This window comes from Neoarius graeffei, chromosome 6 (genome assembly GCF_027579695.1).
Source record: "Neoarius graeffei isolate fNeoGra1 chromosome 6, fNeoGra1.pri, whole genome shotgun sequence".
Classification (NCBI taxonomy): Eukaryota; Metazoa; Chordata; class Actinopteri; order Siluriformes; family Ariidae; genus Neoarius; species Neoarius graeffei.
Window position 1 is genome coordinate 242,291 of NC_083574.1, and position 19,125 is coordinate 261,415.

General features: G+C 44.7%; 1 protein-coding gene across 3 annotated transcripts in view; it reads left to right on the forward strand.

Annotated features, from left to right (window-relative positions):
* The first annotated feature begins 7,513 nt into the window (after positions 1–7,513).
* The window catches only part of cntn5 (contactin 5), a 266,463-nt gene continuing 254,851 nt past the window's right edge, over positions 7,514–19,125 (forward strand). For all 3 annotated transcript variants that reach the window (XM_060923112.1, XM_060923113.1, XM_060923114.1), the window contains exon 1: positions 7,514–7,895. The gene's annotated coding sequence lies outside the window, so the exon portion shown is untranslated. The remainder of the gene's footprint in view (positions 7,896–19,125) is intronic.

A 19,125-nucleotide genomic window follows, 5' to 3' on the forward strand; every position in this document is an offset into this window, starting at 1 on the left:
TGTGAGAGAGAGAGGTGTGTGTGAGAGAGAGAGGTGTGTGTGTGAGAGAGAGAGAGAGGTGTGTGAGAGAGAGAGAGGTTGTGTGAGAGAGAGAGAGAGAGAGAGAGAGAGAGGTGTGTGTGTGTGAGAGAGAGAGTGTGTGAGAGAGAGAGAGGTGTGTGTGTGAGAGAGAGAGAGAGGGTGTGTGTGAGAGAGAGAGAGGTGTGTGTGTGAGAGAGAGAGAGGTGTGTGTGTGAGAGAGAGAGAGAGGTGTGTGTGAGAGAGAGAGAGGTGTGTGTGAGAGAGAGAGAGAGAGAGAGAGAGTGTGTGTGAGAGAGAGAGAGAGAGAGAGAGAGGTGTGTGTGAGAGAGAGAGAGAGTGTGTGTGTGAGAGAGAGAGAGAGAGGTGTGTGAGAGAGAGAGAGAGAGGTGTGTGTGAGAGAGAGAGAGGTGTGTGTGAGAGAAGAGAGGTGTGTGTGTGAGAGAGAGAGAGGTGTGTGGAGAGAGAGAGAGAAGTGGTGTGAGAGAGAGAGAGGTGAGTGTGTGTGAGAGAGAGAGGTGTGTGAGAGAGAGAGGTGTGTGTGTGAGAGAGAGAGAGGTGTGTGTGTGAGAGAGAGAGAGGGTGTGTGTGAGAGAGAGAGAGGTGTGTGTGTGAGAGAGAGAGAGAGTGTGTGTGTGTTGAGAGAGAGAGAGGTGTGTGTGAGAGAGAGAGAGAGAGAGAGAGAGTGGGTGTGTGGAGAGAGAGAGAGAGTGAGGTGTGAGATGAGAGAGAGAGAGAGAGGTGTGTGTGAGAGAGAGGAGAGAGAGAGAGAGAGAGAGAGGTGTGTGTAGAGAGAGAGAGGTGTGTGTGTGAGAGAGAGTGAGAGAGAGAGGTGTGTGTGAGAGAGAGAGAGAGAGAGAGAGAGGTGTGTGTGTGTGTGTGGTGAGAGAGAGAGAGGTGTGTGTGTGAGAGGGGAGTTAGGTGTTTGTGTGTGAGTGAGTGTGAGTGGTGTGGAGAGAGAGAGAGAGGTGTGTGTGTGTGAGAGAGAGAGAATTTTTTTTTTTTTTATTAGAATGTTAACAGCGCTTTATTTTAGAAGACAGGGTAACACTGATCCATTGAAACAAAAATAAATAAATAAATAAATTGAGTAAATAAATAAAAAGTACAATCAGTTGTTCTTTTGAAACATTAGACAGGTAACACTGATCCATTGAACCAAAAAAAATAAATAAATAAAAATAAATAATAAATGAATAAAAAAAAAATAAAAAAATAAAAAATAAAAAAGTACAATCAGTTGTTCAAGAGAGGTGTAAACAAAATATTATCATCATCCGTTACAGAGCAAAAAGAACCCTCACAGCACCATTTGTCCTTGAAGTAGTCGATCGCCCTTGTCAGCTTTGCGAAACAAAAATCAGTCATAACTCTGGACTTAATCAAATTCTTTAACAATGCAACAACATCGTCCCCAGCCTTCCCCCCCATCTTGTTCTTCCGGCTCAAGTAGACTGCTAACTTGGCCTCCCCAACAACAAAATTGATCAGCTCGCACTTTACGCTGTTCTGTTTGTTGTAGAAAAAACCCAGTATGAAACCCTTTGGAGAAAAGGTCACACCAAATGATAGGAGCAGGAAGCTCAAAAAACAAAATAAAGGAACAAGTCTGCCACACTCCAAGAAGCAATGGTATATCGTCTCCCTTCTGGTACAAAATGGACAGGTGTTGGACAGCTCAGGGTTAATCACAGACCTCAAGGCGTTCACGCCAATGGCCCCATGCAGCACCCGCCACTGAAGATCACCTGTTCTCTTCGCAGAGGGGGCCTTGTATAGCACCCTCCATACAGGTTTCACCTCATCAGTAATCCCCAACTTCTCTCTCCACACATTATCTGGTCTGCCCTTCAGGCTCCCTCTATGCAGTATCTTCACTACGTTTCTGTACAGCATCTTCCCACTTGCTGAGTACAAGTATATGCCATCACGATCATTAAAGTGCAACAGAGGACTAGCATAACTACATTCCTTTAAGTCTGGCGAAAGGTGCATTTCAGGAAACATATCGCTACTGTCACAGTGAAGCGTCCCACCACCATAATCCCGAAGTAGGCGAGCCTCCTGAGAGCTCAAGGCTCCCCTGAGTTTCCCAAGAAACCTCCCCACATATCTCATGGACCTTAGACCCCAAAAGGAGGCCATTGCCTGAACATTCTGCAAGTCACATCCCGCCTTATCAACAACATCGCGTAGGCGCAGAACACGTTTGTCACACAACATGGATACGAGACCAGGCAATTCATCACATGACACATCAAAACGTGACCCCAGTACAACAGGCTCCTCAAGCAGCCAGTGAATTGATGAGAGCCCCCCCACCCACTGATGCCTGAACAGGCCCCAAACACTGAATAAGCTCTTATAAAATAAAGGAAGTCCATCAAGACAAAGCCGTTTAGGGTCCATTTGAAACAATGCAGCATCCAGGCCCAGACCACCAGCCCCACGCAAGACGCTACGGGCCAATAGTCCCCAGGCCTGTGTGTCAGAAGCTGTAAGCAGCCTTTGAACAAACTGCAGTCTGTAAGTGTCTTTTCTGCTCGCGAGGTTTATAAGTCCTTGTCCTCCATCATCCTTTGGTAAGAAGAGCACTGCTTGAGGCACCCAGTGCAATCTGTCCCAGAAAAAATCGACCATGTCCTTTTGGATGCTGCTTAGCAGCACGTTCGGGGGCTCAACACAGGCGAGCTTGTGCCACAGTGCAGAGGCCGCCAGATTGTTCACAATAAGTACCCGCCCCCTATAGGACAGTTGAGGGAGCAGCCACCTCCACTTGTCCAGACGGCTTTTCACCCTCTCACGCACTCCATCCCAGTTCTTTTGAACATAAGCATCATTCCCCAAATAAACACCAAGATATTTTAGGCCCTCTTTCCCCCATAACAGCCCACCAGGTAGGCCAGGGCACCTTGTTTCCCACTCCCCCATCCAAACAGCATTACTCTTACCCCAGTTTACAGTTGCAGATGAAACCATATGAAAATCAATGACAATTTTTTTTAAAATGTTGACATCATCTTCCCCATTGACAAAAACAGTTATATCATCAGCATAGGCAGACAAATAAAAACATTCATTAAAAAAAGGTACAGAAACACCCCTCAACTCAGTTCGCAACCTATGTAACAGAGGTTCAATTGCAATAGAATACAACATTCCAGACATGGGACACCCCTGCCTGACCCCCCGTCTGACACTGAATGGAGCACTCAGGCCCCCATTAATTTTCAAGACACCTTCAATGTTGCAGTACAAAACCTTCACCATATTAATAAACTGTGAGCTAAACCCAAAACATTCCATGGTTGACCATAAATACAGGTGTTCCACGCGATCAAAAGCTTTCTGCTGGTCGAGGGCGATCAGTCCCAAATTAAGACCCAGTTTTTCAGACACAGTCCATAGGTCTCTCACAACAGCTATGTTGTCAAATATGGACCGGCCTGGAACACAAGATCAGGGTGCACCACCTGAGCTATCACCTTCTTCAGCCTGGATGCCAGAGCTTTAGCCAGTATCTTTGTATCTGAACACAGCAGAGAAAGAGGTCGCCAATTGCCCAAGTTCTGTAAATCGCCCTTCTTTGGCAGGAGTGTCACAACTGCTCTGCGACAGCTTAGGGGAAGGCAGCCCTCCTCCAAGCATTCGCGAAGCACTGCTAAGAGGTCCTCCCCCACACAATCCCAGAACACTTTGTAAAACTCCACAGGCAAGCCATCTATTCCAGGAGACTTGCCATTCTCCATACTCATGAGTGCATTTTCAATCTCAAGAAGAGTTAGAGGACCATCAGTGTCAGAAAAGCTCTCCTCAGGCACCCTGGGTAAGCCAGTGAAAAAAAAACACTGGACTCCAGACTGCCTGGTAGAAGTTCACTATCAAACAGGTTGGAATAAAACATTCTCGCATAACTGCGCATCTGTACCGAATCGGAGAGCTCCTGACCAGACTCAGTCTTTAGAGTGTGCATCAACCTGCTCTGGCCATTTTTCCTTTCCAAGTTAAAAAAGAACTTTGAGGGGGCATCCATTAAGGTGACACTCTGGAACCTGGAGCGCACCAGTGCCCCCTGAGCCCTAACTCCCAAGAGCTCAGCAAGAGCACTTTTCCTCCCCTCCAGAAAGTCCCCACACCCCACACCCACTGATAAAGACCTTTGAAGCTCCATGATCTCCCTCTAAAGCATTCTAAGCGAGGAAACAATGTTTTTAGTGACATGGGAGGTAAACTGTTGACACAGCATCTTAATTTGAGTCTTCCCATACTCCCACCAGTCTCGTAGAGAAGAAAACAAACCCTTTTGCCCCCTAAAAATACCCCAAAAGTACGCAAAAGTGTCCCTAAAATGTTCATCTTCTAAAAGCGATGTGTTGAGGCACCAATAGGCACTTCTAGGTTTGAAAGCCTTGATAGACACACTACAAAATACAGCACAATGATCAGAAAAGCCAGTAGGCACGATAGTACAAGACCTAACTATATTTAGTTGAAGCCTTGGAATATATATCCTATCCAAGCGTGCAAATGAAATGTAGTTACCCCTGCTATGAGACCAAGTGTATTGTCTGACTCCATGAAACCTTGCCCTCCAAATGTCGAGTAGGTCATGAGTCTGGACCAGCTGAACTACAGCCCTCTGAGATGGAATGTGGGGCTCTATGTGATTCCTGTCCACCTTATCGTCCTCGGTGCAATTGAAATCCCCCCCAATAAAGAGAAGAGGCTCTGAGCCAAGACTTTTCAGCACCTCGTCAACCTTACCAAGGAAGGTCACCCTTTCAGCACCATTAGTTGGAGCATACACATTGAGGAAAACAAACACATTACTATCAAAATGCGCTGTCACCATGAGAAGTCTCCCCCTCACTAACTCCTGCGCTTGACAGGAGTGTGGGAGAGCACCCCTAGAAAACATTATTGCCACACCCCCTGTTGCAGATGAACTATGACTGAAAAAAATCTTTCCGTTCCATTCTTTTCTCCACTCTACTTCATTGGTATCGTCGCTATGCGTTTCCTGAACCATAGCAACGTTTATGCGCTTTAAAGTAATAAAATCAATTAACGTAAGTCTCTTCTTTTTGTCCCTTGCACCATTCAGGTTCAGAGTTGCAATACTGAGTGAATTTATCATAGTGACTATAGTAAAGGGGGGAGTGATGTTTCTTCACGCACCTTTTTCCTGAGTTTAACCAATAATTTGCGGAGACGTGCTGTCTCCATAGAGGTAAACGCTTGTTCTTTTATCAGACAGGCGGCGTCATTGATAAACTGGCATCGATCTGGGAAATATTTTTCCACTTCGACACCACGCTGCCCCTTTGTTTCATTCAGGAAGCGGCTTATCTCTTCCACTTTATAATGAACCACTATTTCTCCACTGGACCCAATAAGATCGGCCAGTGAAGTATCTGATGCTGTAGAACACACCGAGTCATCATCGCTATCACAATGGATGCTTGTGGTACCGACTCTCTTAGGTCTAGTGGGATTGCAATCAGGATCAACCGTCTCAACCTTCCTTTTGGGTGCCTTAAACCCATCTGCGTCCATATCAACACCACTGTCTGGCACCGCATTAAGACCTGACTCACCACTAATGCTTAGGGCAAAACCAGTTGCAGCCTCGCTCAAAGCAGCGAGCTCCTTCGGGATCATATTGTTGACGGCAGCGTCATTCAGAACAGGCTCCGCAGAGGGCAACTTAACGCTACTGTCAGTGCCCATAGCGCCACTGCCCGCAGAGAGGCTAACCAGCTCAGCCTCGGAGCAGACAGCATCTACCGGTACCTTTTTCCTATCGTCAGGCATAGACGCACTGACACTTGATGGCTGTAGATCACTTGGGGCCTCTGAGGCCACCTTGGCCAAGGTCTCAGACGGGGGGGCCTGGGAAGACCCACCTAGCAGGGCTGATGAAGCACCATCAGTAGAGGTGCCCGCGGTAGGTGGCTCACTCTGCTCCGCTACGCTGGAGGACGGCCCTGCCCTGCCTTGCCCTGCCTCGCCCTGCCTTTTGCGCACACAGTCACGGACTACATGACCCGTCATATTACAGAAGAAGCACACTAGAGAAGTGTTAGATGTTGCATAGATCATATATTCGAACCCACTAACTTTCAGTTTTATGGCCAAGTCAAGAGAACTGTCATCCTTATCCAGAACCATGTACACCTGCCTCCTGAAAGACACAACATGTTGTAGCAAGGGCGATTTGCACCCTAGGGGAATCTTCCTCATTGGGGAGACAATCTTGCCATACCGCTTAAGGTGGCTCGCTATCAACTCATCACTGACAAAGGGGGGGGACATTGGAAATGATAATTTTCGTCGCGGGGGTACTGAGAGGTAGAACAGGCGTAAGAGTACCATTAATGACAATGCCCGAGGCAATTACCTCCCGAGCCTTATCTACCGAACCGAGAAAGACCACGACAGCACTGTTCATGCGTGAGGCCGACTTAATGTGATCATGGCCGACAGCGTCGCCAATGGCCAAGCTGCACTCTTCAACACTAACAGAACATTGAACTTTAACGCCGTGGCGTCTTGTAAGCTCCTCAAAATCCATTCTCCCTGCGGTGGCCACGCTGCCGACTCGGGGCTGCGGACTCCGCGGGACAAACAATCTAAACTGCTAACGTGAACTAAAAACTATCCGCAGCGTCTGCAGAGAATCTATAAACTAAACAAAGCAACAAAAACACTCAAAAGACACACAAAAAGGTAGAAAGTTTGAAAAAGCCAAAGAGGCTTCACTCACACTCAGAGTCTGCACTCACTCCGCACTCAGTCAGCGCATGCGCAACGAGAGAGAGAGAGAGAGAGAGAGAGAGGTGTGTGAGAGAGAGAGAGAGAGAGAGAGAGGTGTGTGTGTGTGTGAGAGAGAGAGAGAGAGGTGTGTGTGTGTGAGAGAGAGAGAGAGAGAGAGAGGTGTGTGTGTGAGAGAGAGAGAGAGAGGTGTGTGTGTGTGTGAGAGAGAGAGAGAGAGAGAGAGAGGTGTGTGTGTGTGTGTGAGAGAGAGAGAGAGAGAGAGGTGTGTGTGTGAGAGAGAGAGAGAGGTGTGTGTGTGTGTGAGAGAGAGAGAGGTGTGTGTGTGAGAGAGAGAGAGAGAGAGAGGTGTGTGTGTGTGTGAGAGAGAGAGAGAGAGAGAGAGAGAGAGGTGTGTGTGTGTGTGAGAGAGAGAGAGGTGTGTGTGTGTGTGAGAGAGAGAGAGAGAGAGAGAGAGAGGTGTGTGTGTGAGAGAGAGAGAGAGAGAGAGAGAGAGAGAGAGAGAGAGGTGTGTGTGTGTGTGAGAGAGAGAGAGAGAGGTGTGTGTGTGTGTGTGAGAGAGAGAGAGAGAGAGAGAGAGGTGTGTGTGTGAGAGAGAGAGAGAGAGAGAGAGAGGTGTGTGTGAGAGAGAGAGAGAGAGAGGCGGGACGCGCGCGTGCACCGTTGCTCCTGACTATATGCTCGCGCACACTGTAGCGACTCAGACGGCACGAGCTCTTACTCCGACCTGAACGAATGCGCGTGCCTCTCTGCTATTTTCGCGTTATCTCGGGTTCAGAGCGGGAAAGCGGTCCGGATGTGAGGTCATCATCTTCATCATCTTCATCACCTTCATCATCTTTATCTTTGAGGAGGTAAAAATCCACAGGCGGAGCGCGAGCGCGGAAAACGCGCGAGATGTGTCTGTTCGGGCGGTGAAGATTCACGCGCTGAGAGTCTGTGACCGTCCGCGCGCACTCCGGGATCTGTGTGGGACTTTCTGCTAAACACACACACACACACACACTCACACACACAAACACACACATAAACACACACACACACACACACTCACACAGCCCAGTCTGGGAGCGGAGTGTCTCGTTGTTCTGCAGAGATTCGGAGTAAGTTTTTAATGTTTAATGTTTTAGATGTGTGTGTGTGTGTGTGAGCTGTGCACGGTCACTGTGTGTGTGTGTGTGTGAGTGATTCTCATGCTGATGGAAGTGAGTTTGAAGCTTCAGAATGTGGTTCAGTGATGAATTCTTCCATCTGATAGTTTAACGAACAGCAGCAGCTTTATCGAGTCTTCAGAGAATCAGATCTTTAGAGGTTTGTTCAAGTAAACATTCCATTTGAGATGCTCTCTGGATAATGATATTTATACTTTTACGTTTTTACACCAAAATCTTCAAAATATATTTGCCCAAATTTTGAGTGTGTGTGTGTGTGTGTGTGTGTGTGTGTGTGTGTGTGAATGAATCTGGTGTTTTGGAGCAGTTTATTTTCTGGCTGATTGAGTCTTTTTGTGACGGAGTTTCTTTAAGAAAGGAGGTAAAATCAGGCTGATCTCACTTTTACTGCTGTGTGTGGTTGTCATGATGTTTGTGTCTTTACACACACACACACACACACACACATTATTCCAGAGAAAGTCAAGTTTATTTGTATAGCGCTTTTAACAATAAACATTGTGCAAAGCAGCCTTACAGAAAGCAAACATTCACAGTGTTATTTTTGTAAAACTCAGAGAAATTGAACTGTTGTGTTTATCAGGGTGATAATGTGGATATTCAGTGGATTTTTATTTATTTATTTTTCAAATTCAGGAGATGTGATTTCACCCACCAGCTGCGTGTGTTTCAGTACTTAAAATCATGCTGACTGGTTGCCATGCAACACTGATTTCCTGAAGATCATCACTGAGCCTTATCCTCTTCCTCAGAACTGATGTCATCACACTGATTTTCACCTCAGTGCTGTTTCAGTTTATTTTACCATTTACTACTTATTGCACACTGATGACGAGGGGGATTTTCATTAGATTAGATTTTTGTTCCAATTCTAAATGATCTTATATCAAGTCAAGTTTGTTTTTATAGCACTTTTAAGAGTAGACATTGTCGCAAAGCAGCTTTACACAATTTTAATGACTTTAAACATGAGCTAATTTTATCCTTAATCCTTGTTCTTATATCTGTTGATGATTGCCAAACATACAGCACAAATCTCATCTCTCATAAGAATCATTCGTGATTAGTACTTCAGTGAAACGTCTCAAGTTTGCAAATGTTGATGACTTTAAAGTGCTCTTCTTTTGGAGGATGGGAAGTTCATCAGTTTCTCTATTGATCAGACAGTTAAAGTGAAAGAAAAGCACTTTCACCACTGAGGGCTGTTTAAATATGCAGCAGACCATATCTTTTTTCCTTATGTTAAATTTACGGCCTGTAACAATCAAACTGCTTTTCACTACTAAAGATTCACTTCTAGCTTTTAATGTGTCTGATCCTTCATCATTGAAATTCTAACATCAGTTTATACACATGTAGAACAAAACAATATTTAGTTGTTTGTGTCTTTGCTCAGTGGCTAAGGAATTGGTCGAGTGATGGGAAGTTTTATGATTCCAAATCCCAGCACCACCACGCTGCCAGTGTTGGGTCCTGGAGCAAGACACTTAAGCCTGAACTGCTCGGTCGTGTACGCTTTCAGTTGCAAATCAGAATAAAACCATCAACTAAATGAAGTAAATGTTTTTTGTTTCAATTTCAATTTTATTTTTGTTGTGAATAGAACTAAAGTAACAATAAATATATGGTATATAATGTGATCAGTGTTAGTACACAAGCATTTATTCCTTCTCTAGTATAAATCTGTACCTCAGGGAGGTCAAAGCGTCTGGAATGAAATGTTCATTTCGACAAAAAGGAGAAAAGGCTCAACTTTAAAGTCTGGAATTAATTTTGTGTCTCACTATTAACCACGAATGTATCCACAGCTTCTTTTACTTGATTTGAGGACTGAGGAGTTTATGAGAAATATTTTTCTGTAAGTGGGTCAAAGCAGATTCAGCACCTCAGTGTTTAGTGTCTCTGTGCTGCAGATTCTCTGTTTTCATAGCTGAGATTCAGAGTTCAAATCTGAATGATGAGGGTGAGGATAAAATGATGATAAGGATAAGATAAAATAAGGATTACGCTACGTTCACACTGCAAGGCTTAATGCTCAATTCCGATTTTTTTGTGAAATCCGATTTTTTTGTGAGGTCGTTCACATTAACAAATATATGCTACTTGTATGTGATCCTCAGTATGAACGAAAAGTGACCTAAAAGTGTTCCGCATGCGCACTGTAGGATACGACGACGTCACACGCAGTGAGCATGGCCAGTGTTTACGGAAGTAAAACCGCCCGGTTGCGGTATGACCCGTCCAATCTAGCTTGAATAGCTGCATCCCCCCAAATGGAAATCAGCTCCCTAACCTCTGCGTCCTTCCATTGAGAAGATTCAGAACCTTCACAGCCCGAAGCGTCCCTCGCATTGATGTCATGCGCAGGGACGCAGATACGTTTTTTGAACTGGGGGGGACAAAAAACTGGGGGGAACAAAAAACTGGGGGGGGACAAAGCTGCCAGCAAACCAACCCCAACCCCGATATGCCTGTCAAACTTCTTGTTAGTAACCATAGCAACCAAGCTCGAGCTCGCAACCTGTGCAGTCTGCGCAGCTCAACCAACCGAATATCAGTCTTTGTTTTGTTTTATGAGAGTTGTTGCAACTATGTATACACTGCCGTGCACCTCAATAAACCGAATGGTAATTAGTCTTTTGATTTTTCCGTGCGGTTTGCCTTATGCAAAGAAAGACAGCATAGACGTTTTTTCCTCCCTATAAGTGGGGGGGACCGAACGAGGTGAATTTAAATATGACTCGTCCCACCCTCTATCTGCGCCCGTGATTATGCGCCATGTTGTTGTAACTTTTTTGAGAGACCCGCCGCCTACTTCAGCGCAGAATAGTGACGTTTGTGGCTTGTTGATGACGTGTAAGTCGGATGAATGCGACCTGGCGGTTCAGACTGAAGTCGCATATGAAAAGAGCGGATAGGAATCGGAATTAGCACCACATATCCAAACGGCCTGGGTCGGATTTGAAAAAATCGGATCTGTGTCGTTCATATTGTCAATAAAAGATCGGATACAGGTCACATATGGGCGAAAAGATCGGATTTGAGTCACTTCAGCCTGCAGTGTGAACGTAGCCTTAGATGAAGATAATGAAGGGGATGAAAACTGTCCATATTTTTGTTGTCCATCATAAGCTGCATCATTTACGTTAAAGATCGTGTGCGGGATGCCACAAAGTGAATATTACAAATTAAAGGCCTAAAGTGTTAAATTGTCTATAATGTCAGATTTGAGTTGTTTAGCATGTTATTGAATCTGTTTATTCACATCACACATGGGACAGATTGTGTTCTGATATCTGGCTGAAGATCAGTACATTAAACTTGCTTGCCAGTGAGTGTGAATCTTTTCCTTATTCGTTTTTATATTCAGGTTTTTGATGAATTTATACTGAAGTAACATCAAAAACTGTTCATTTTGATTGATGGCTGCAGGCACTGTGATGGACCTCTGTGTGTTTAACATAAATGTTAATCCGTAATTGTGAGACCCCAGTGCTGTCGACACACTCCAACGACTTTCACTTGTTATAAAATCAGTATATTCAAATTCTCGCTGATGGGTGATGTAAAAACTAACATTCCAAAAAACTCTGAGAAGCTAAATAATTTTTGGCTCAGCCTTTGGCTGAAGCCTATAGAGGCACCTGTCTGTATGTGTATGTTTAACCAGGTTTGAGCGTGTTTAAGAATGTAATTCAGCCTCAGGTAGCGGTTCCACAGTCGTGGTGTGGCGCCGCTGTGTACTGACTCCATAAGTGCCATGTTACATAACCTCAGCTCATGATGCAATCCTCTGTGGCTGAGTGGTCTAGAGCACTGTCCAGGAATAGGATGGGTTTTGTAACACTGGTTTGAATCCTGGTGTCCACATATTTCTGAGCAGGCTATTTTTTCTATTTATGTACCATAGCTTCTATCTCCCAATCAGAGAAAGGCTGAGCTCAGATCTGCACAGGTCTCTAATAATTAGAAGCAGTGAAACTTTAAGTACACGATCAGTTCTCAGTAGAAAATAAGCTGACAGTTTGGAGGATTTATTTTTACAGAAACACTGCAAACCAATAGAGATGTGAGCAGTGTGAGCATGGTGTATGAACTGTGGCTCTGACAGTTCCTCTACCTTAGCTCCATCATTCCAGTTTATCATTAACCTAAACTAGAGATGTGGATGAAAAATGTTTTTATAATCTGTTCACAGTTAGTATTTCTGTTCGTACCCTCACTGTATCCTCTAATGAATTTCATCAGTTCTGTTTCATAAAATATAAAGGAACTAATGGTGTAATTTAAACTACTGTGACTCTGACCGGGTGAATATGAAATATAAATCAGTGAATGCTGTAAATACATCACACGTCACAGCATGCTCATACTGTATTAACATTCACATTAAGGTTTCTGTTCATATTAATGTTTGTGTTCATGAACGTGTTTTTTGTTTGTTTTGTGAGTTTCATGTTTGACTGCCAGCACACATTATTTTCTTTTTTGTTGCATCCCACAGGATTCCAACCCTAACACACACCTCGAGTCTCAACCAGACACCCTGTGAACCTTTCTGATGAACTTCTTCCTAAAACTTCCTTTATTCAAGTCTGTATTTGTATATAACACATTATCTATTCATTCTGAATAATGTATTTGGTTACATCCCTACTTCCTGTCCTCACTTCCTTCCTTTTGTTCTCATAAACATTCATTCAGAAAGAAAAAAATCCCACAGGTCTTTTAGAGAATGTACGAGAAATAAAGCATCTCTCTGGAATGATCTGACAATCGCTGTTTACATGCACACTTTTTTTTTTTTACATTCAGAATGAATTCATTCCGATTGATTCCGATCCTGTTCTATTAAATAATAATAATAGAATTTATTTATCTAGGATAGTTCACAGTCTCATAAATTGCCACCATGAACATCTTTTCAGTGGGGTCCTCATACAGTCATACACACACTAACCTAACCGCATGTCTTTAGACTGTGGGGGAAACCAGAGCACCTGGAGGAAACCCACGGGGAGAACATGCAAACTATTACAGTTTACTATATCGTCAAGCAGTGCTAAGTGTGTTACTATGGAATAAATAAAATATGGAAATAACTCTTGAGTGCAGTTAGTACATGACCAGATGTTATGTAGTCATTAATGTTCATAGTGATGGAAGAGATCTTTGTGAGATGGTCTGGAGCATTGTGGAAGGCATGGGATCCAATGACGAGGAGGTAGGATTGCAATAAGATAACCTGCAGGATCACATCTGTTGATTGAGGAGAAAAATGTGTCAGGAGAGCAAAGGGGAATCCTGAACATGCTGTGTAGGAGTTGGAGTAGGAGTGATGGCCTGGTAGATTTTTTCAATCTTCCCATCAAAAAAGGTGGCAAAGTCATCAGCAGTCAGGGAGGATGGTGAAGGAGGAGGCAGTGGGTGAAGAAGAGATGAAGAGAAAAGATGTGGTTATGAGGAATTTGTGCAGAATCTGCCAGCTTTCCCTTGTTGAAAAAATGTATTTTGTTTTATTTAGTCATCTCTGTTCCTCAGAGAACAGGTTTCAAACTGAAACTTTTCTAGTTAGAAAAAGCAAATAATCAAGATTAGAAATAAAAATAAGTTCTGTATGGATAAAAGCAGTGAGGAATGTTGTACAGGGATGAGTGTGTATCTCTTATGAGCTCTAATTTCAGTTCCAGTCCATTTATTGTACTTCTGTTATGCAGATTGTGAATAAATATCTGTTAGCTGCAGTGTCACTCGACGCCTGGAAGAAAACATGCAGAAAAAATTTGTTGGATTGAATATTGAATTGTTTTCCTCTTCAGCAGAATGTTAGCTGCAGTGTCACTCGACGCCTGGAAGAAAACATGCAGAAAAAATTTGTTGGATTGAATATTGAATTGTTTTCCTCTTCAGCAGAATGATGTCCCAAATGATGTGGCTATTACTGAACATTACTCAATAATGTCAAAAATAAAGTAAAATAAAAATGAGGTGATGTTTATTGACATGTTGGCTGTGTCCACTACAACTGTACACACAGATTCACATGGCCCTGCCTCCCGATACCTTTGCTGCTTCGTGACATTTATCCACATTAGTTTAATAGCTTCATAATCTCATCAGCCAAAATTCCACCTTCGTTAGGGAATCTACTCAATAAACTTGTCCAAGACTCACACACTTCCTTAGAAAGATGTAATTTGAATGACACAGCAGCCAATGACAATAAATAAACCTTCCACTGGGAGGAGCAATGAGTTTTAATGATTTTAGCTTTGTGTTTTTATACAAGAATAATTAAGGTGTTGTGGCAGTGGCAGGTCCTTGACCTGTTCGGGCATGACGCACCCGCCATACACGAGTCGGGGTAGGAGGAACTCCTCTTATCCTTGGTTGGAAGTCCTCCTAGGAGACGGATACTCCAAATAACAAAGCTGCACCTGCTGGGGCTGTCTTACATGTGGCAGTTTCTGCACCTCTGGGACTATGAGCGTCGGTCAGGCGAGAGGGTGGAGAAGGGATTGCACACCCCTTCTTCACCTTAAAAAGTCATGTGCCAGTCAGGCAAACAGTTCGCCGAAAACAAGCTAGGCGCCACCCAATACCCAACATAGTCCAAAGTCCTGTGGCGATGGAAAAATGGCGATGGGAACAGGTAGAGGATGCTGCTGGGAGTTCTTAGCCATGCCTCTGCATGCAGGTGGCTGTGGGGTGATGGTCGCCCACTGTAGACAGTGGTAGATGCAGTGCCTGTATCCTCCCACAGCGACAGAGCAGCCTTTTCCAGGGATAGCACAAGAAGAAGGGGAGATAAAAGGATCCCTAAAGAAAGCCTACCACATAAGTGCATCTAGCAGGGAACCGTGCCTGCCTGGGCATCCAATTTGCAGTCAAGTAAACAGGAAAAAGAAAGTGAGGAAGCCCCTGACCTTTGGGGCATGGAATGTGTGGACTCTGCTAGACAGAGGAGACAGACCCGAGCGACATACTGTGCTCATTGCCAGGTTGCTGGGCCAGTACCAGATTGACATAGCAGCCTTGAGTGAGACCAGATTCGCTGGAGACACTCAGCTTGAGGAGATAGGTGGAGGCTACACCTTCTACTGTGTCGGGAAGCCTAAAGACGCCCCAAGGACCTCTGGCATCAGATTTGCTATTCGCACCAAGCTTGCAAGAAAGCTTGATAGCCTACCTTGTGGGATTAATGATCGACTGATGGCCTTGCATCTCAAGCTCACAATGGACTGCTTTGCCACCATCATTAGTGCTTATGCTCCTACTATGACCAACTCTGACAACGTCAAGGAAGCCTTCTATGAGGATCTCAACCATGTCCTCTCGGAAGTGAACAGCAAGGACAAGCTAATCATCCTTGGAGACTTTAATGCACGAGTTGGAGTTGATTACACCTCCTGGCCGAACGTCTTAGGATGCCATGGCACTGGAAAGTGCAAGTCCAATGGATTGATGCTACTATCGCTATGTGCCTAGCACATGCTGTCCATCACCAACACAATCTTCCAGCAAGCGGATAAGTTTAAGAACACGTGGATGCATCCTCGATCAAGGCAGTGGCATATGCTGGACTATGTTATAGTGTGCCAAAGAGACAGATGTGATGTTCACAGCACACGCTGCATGAGAGGAGCAGATTGCTGGTCCGATCATCACCTGCTCCAGAGCAAGATGAACATAAACCTAGATTGGAAAAAGATGGCTAGGGATACCCCCCCCCAGAAGCTGAACATTGCTCGGCTTATCACCAACAAGGAAGCACTACAGCAGAGACTCCAGAAATCTCTGTCTAACATTGAGCAGGAGCAAGACAACTTGGAAGAGGAATGGAGGACCTTCCGAGAGGCTGTCTACAGTGCCGCAGCTGATACCCTTGGTTTTGTAAAGAGGAGACACCGAGACTGGTTTGATGAGAATGAAAAAGGTATCCAGAAGCTCATCGACAGGGTGCATAAGGCACACAAAGATCATCTTGATGACAATGCCAACAGCAAGAAGAAACAGGACTACCAGCAGGCGAGGCAACTTCTCCAGCAGAAACTGCAGAAGATGAAGAACAACTGGTGGGAAAGAAAGGCTGAGGAGTTACAAGCAGCAGCCGACAACCACGACATGAAGACATTTCATGATGGCCTTTGCACTGTTTATGGACCCAAGGCATCTGGTTCAGCCCCAGTAAGATCTTCTGACCAGTCCACCTTGCTGACCCAAAAAACCGACATCCTTGCACAATGGGCAGAGCATTTCAGCAGTGTCCTGAACAGAGAATCGGCTATTTCCGAAGAGGCAATTGCGTCCCTGCCACAACTACCAACCAAGGAATCGATGGCCGCCCCCCCCCAACCAGTGCCGAGGTTGCCAAGGCTTTGAAGCAGACAACACCGGGAAAGGCACCAGGAGCAGATGGAATTCCTGCTGACATCTACAAGAATGGAGGTCACGTGCTTATGGAGAAACTGACGTCCCTGTTCATGTCCATCTGGGAAGCAGGAGAAGTCCCACAAGACTTTAAGGGTGCATCCATAGTGCACATCTACAAGAGGAAGGGGGATAAGACATCCTGCAACAATCATCACGGGATATCACTCCTGTGCATCGCTGGGAAAGTTCTTGCCAGAGTCATCCTCAACCGACTCCATTATAAACATTGCTGAGACCATCGTTCCTGAATCGCAGTGCAGATTTCGCGCTGGTAGGGGCACCAGCAACATGGTTTTTGCTGTTCGTTAGCTACAGGAGAAATGCCGTGAGCAAAATCAGGAGCTCCACCTGTTAGTTTAGTTAGGGGGCCCCTTTTTTTTAGTCTTTTATTCTCTTTGTGCAAGCTTATCTGATTCTTTATGTGGAAATCCAATGCGTCCCAGAGCATCCACTCGAGACTCTCTCTCTCCACACACATGCAACGGCAGGATCCTCGACGCACCTCCTGCTCGCTGGAAATCTTTGTCGTTCTCTTCTTCAGAAAGCGACTAACAAAAAAAACCCCTGCACACCATGTAAATTAACCTCAGTTAATATCAAATAATTTCCTAAAGCATGCAGGCTAATTTGGAAATCTTATCCTGTATCTACTTGTTTTATACACTTGTTGCTGACTTACATATTCACAAAATGAATATGCAAACAAAATAACCAATGAGGCAATAATGTCTGCCAGCAATAGTAACTTAAACTTCTTGTTATTCACATCACTCAATGCTTTACAGTGCCTCTGCCTCAGTCACACACGTTTCTCCGATTTTGTTTTTTTTTCCATACACACATGTTGAGTTAGCATTAGCTAACACTAAAAAAGAAAATTACACTCACCGGAGAATTAAACAACTTCAAATGCTGATCCTTCTCTCGTCCCTTGGCAACCAAAATGTCCCGATAAAAAGAGTAACTATCTCCTGAACAATAACACGGAACTTCATCAACTTAACTTTTTTTCCCACTCTCTGTAGCTCAACTGCATGTGCTGAACTCTGTCTCCTTCTTCTGCATAATACTTTGTATCCCCTCCCCCTTCTCTGTCCTCCGCTTAACTACTGGGAAAAAAGCTTATTCTATAGGCATATACCGCCACTTTTGGACTTTTAATGCAACAGCAACAACAACATTTATAATTTGATTGCACTGAATACTTGTGAAATGTAAGTAAATGTAACTTCATTATGGGAAATGTGAGATGAAACTATAACCAAATTAATACAACATAGTTAAATATGTGTTAAATTTATGGGGGTTACACAGTGATGTTGCTTGATGCCTTCAGCGGCTGTGACAGAGGGGTGTACATTCAGTTTTGCACAGATGGGAAACTCTTTAACCTGCGAAGACTCCAAGCCAAGACCAAAGTGTTTGAGGCCATCCTACGTGAGTTCCTCTTTGCAGACGACTGCGCACTGGGTGCACACTCCCAAGAGGACATGCACTACATAATGGATCGCTTTGCAGCTGCCTGCAGACGATTTGGGCTCACGATCAGCCTTGAAAAGACTGAAGCCATGTTCAAGCCTTCACCATCACAGGCTGCCAACGTGCCACCACCTCCTCCCATCATCATTAACAATGCAGAGATCAAGACTGTGGACAAGTTCTGCTACCTGGGTAGCACCGTTACATACGAGCAGTGGATCTCTGGATGCTGAGGTGATGCAGCGCATTGGAAAGGCAAGTGTGGCCTTCGGCCAACTGACCAAGAGACTTTGGCAAGACCACGGCATCCGCCTCTCCACCAAGATTGCCGTGTACAAAGCCGTGGTGCTGAGCACACTTCTCTACTGCTGTGAGACCTGGACCACCTACCGCCGGCACATCCAGCTACTGGAGTAGTTTCATCAAGGATGTCTGCGGAATATCTGCAGCAAGTGGCAGGATAGAGTATCCAACCTGCAGGTCCTGAAGAAGTGCGGCCTCCCCAGCATTGAGTGCTTGATCATCAAGTGCCAGCTAAGATGGACAGGACACATTGTCTGCATGGAAGACAACAGAATCCCAAAGATGCTGCTGTATGGACAACTGAAGCAAGTGCATTGCAACCAGGGAAGACCCCTTAAAAGATACAGGGACAATCTGAAGGCAAGCCTTAGGAGCTGCAACATTGACGTCAACTCCTGGGAAGCAATTGCCCATGACAGAGCTCTTTGGAGAAACCAGTACACATTAGGCACTAGGGCCTTTGAAGCCAACAGAGCAGCTGCTATTCATGAGAAGAAAGAGAGGAGGAAACAGCGCTCCACCTCTGTCTATTCCTTCCCCTGCAGCATCTGTGGCCATTCATGTGCATCCAAAATTGGTCTTCATTCCCACATGAGGACCCACCTCGGCAAATGACTTGTCTGCCTACTCATCTGTCGAATCGACAGGAGAAGCCATCATCATCAATTAAGTTGTGAATTTTGAGCTCATAGATGCTGTAATCTCCCAGAGTGAGGTGTCTCAGACGGATGTGACTGAATAATGGTGTAAAATCTTCTACTGTGATGCCGGACTCCAGCTTCTTTATTTTTGTTTAACCGTATTCTTTCTTTCAGGTGAAATAAAAATGTCACCTGCCTATCTTCATTCCTAATGATACTGTGACCTGAAAAGATGATGCTGAGGGACTCTGTGTAATCTTGGCTTACAAACATTAATTATCTTATCAAACATATGAATGAATGAA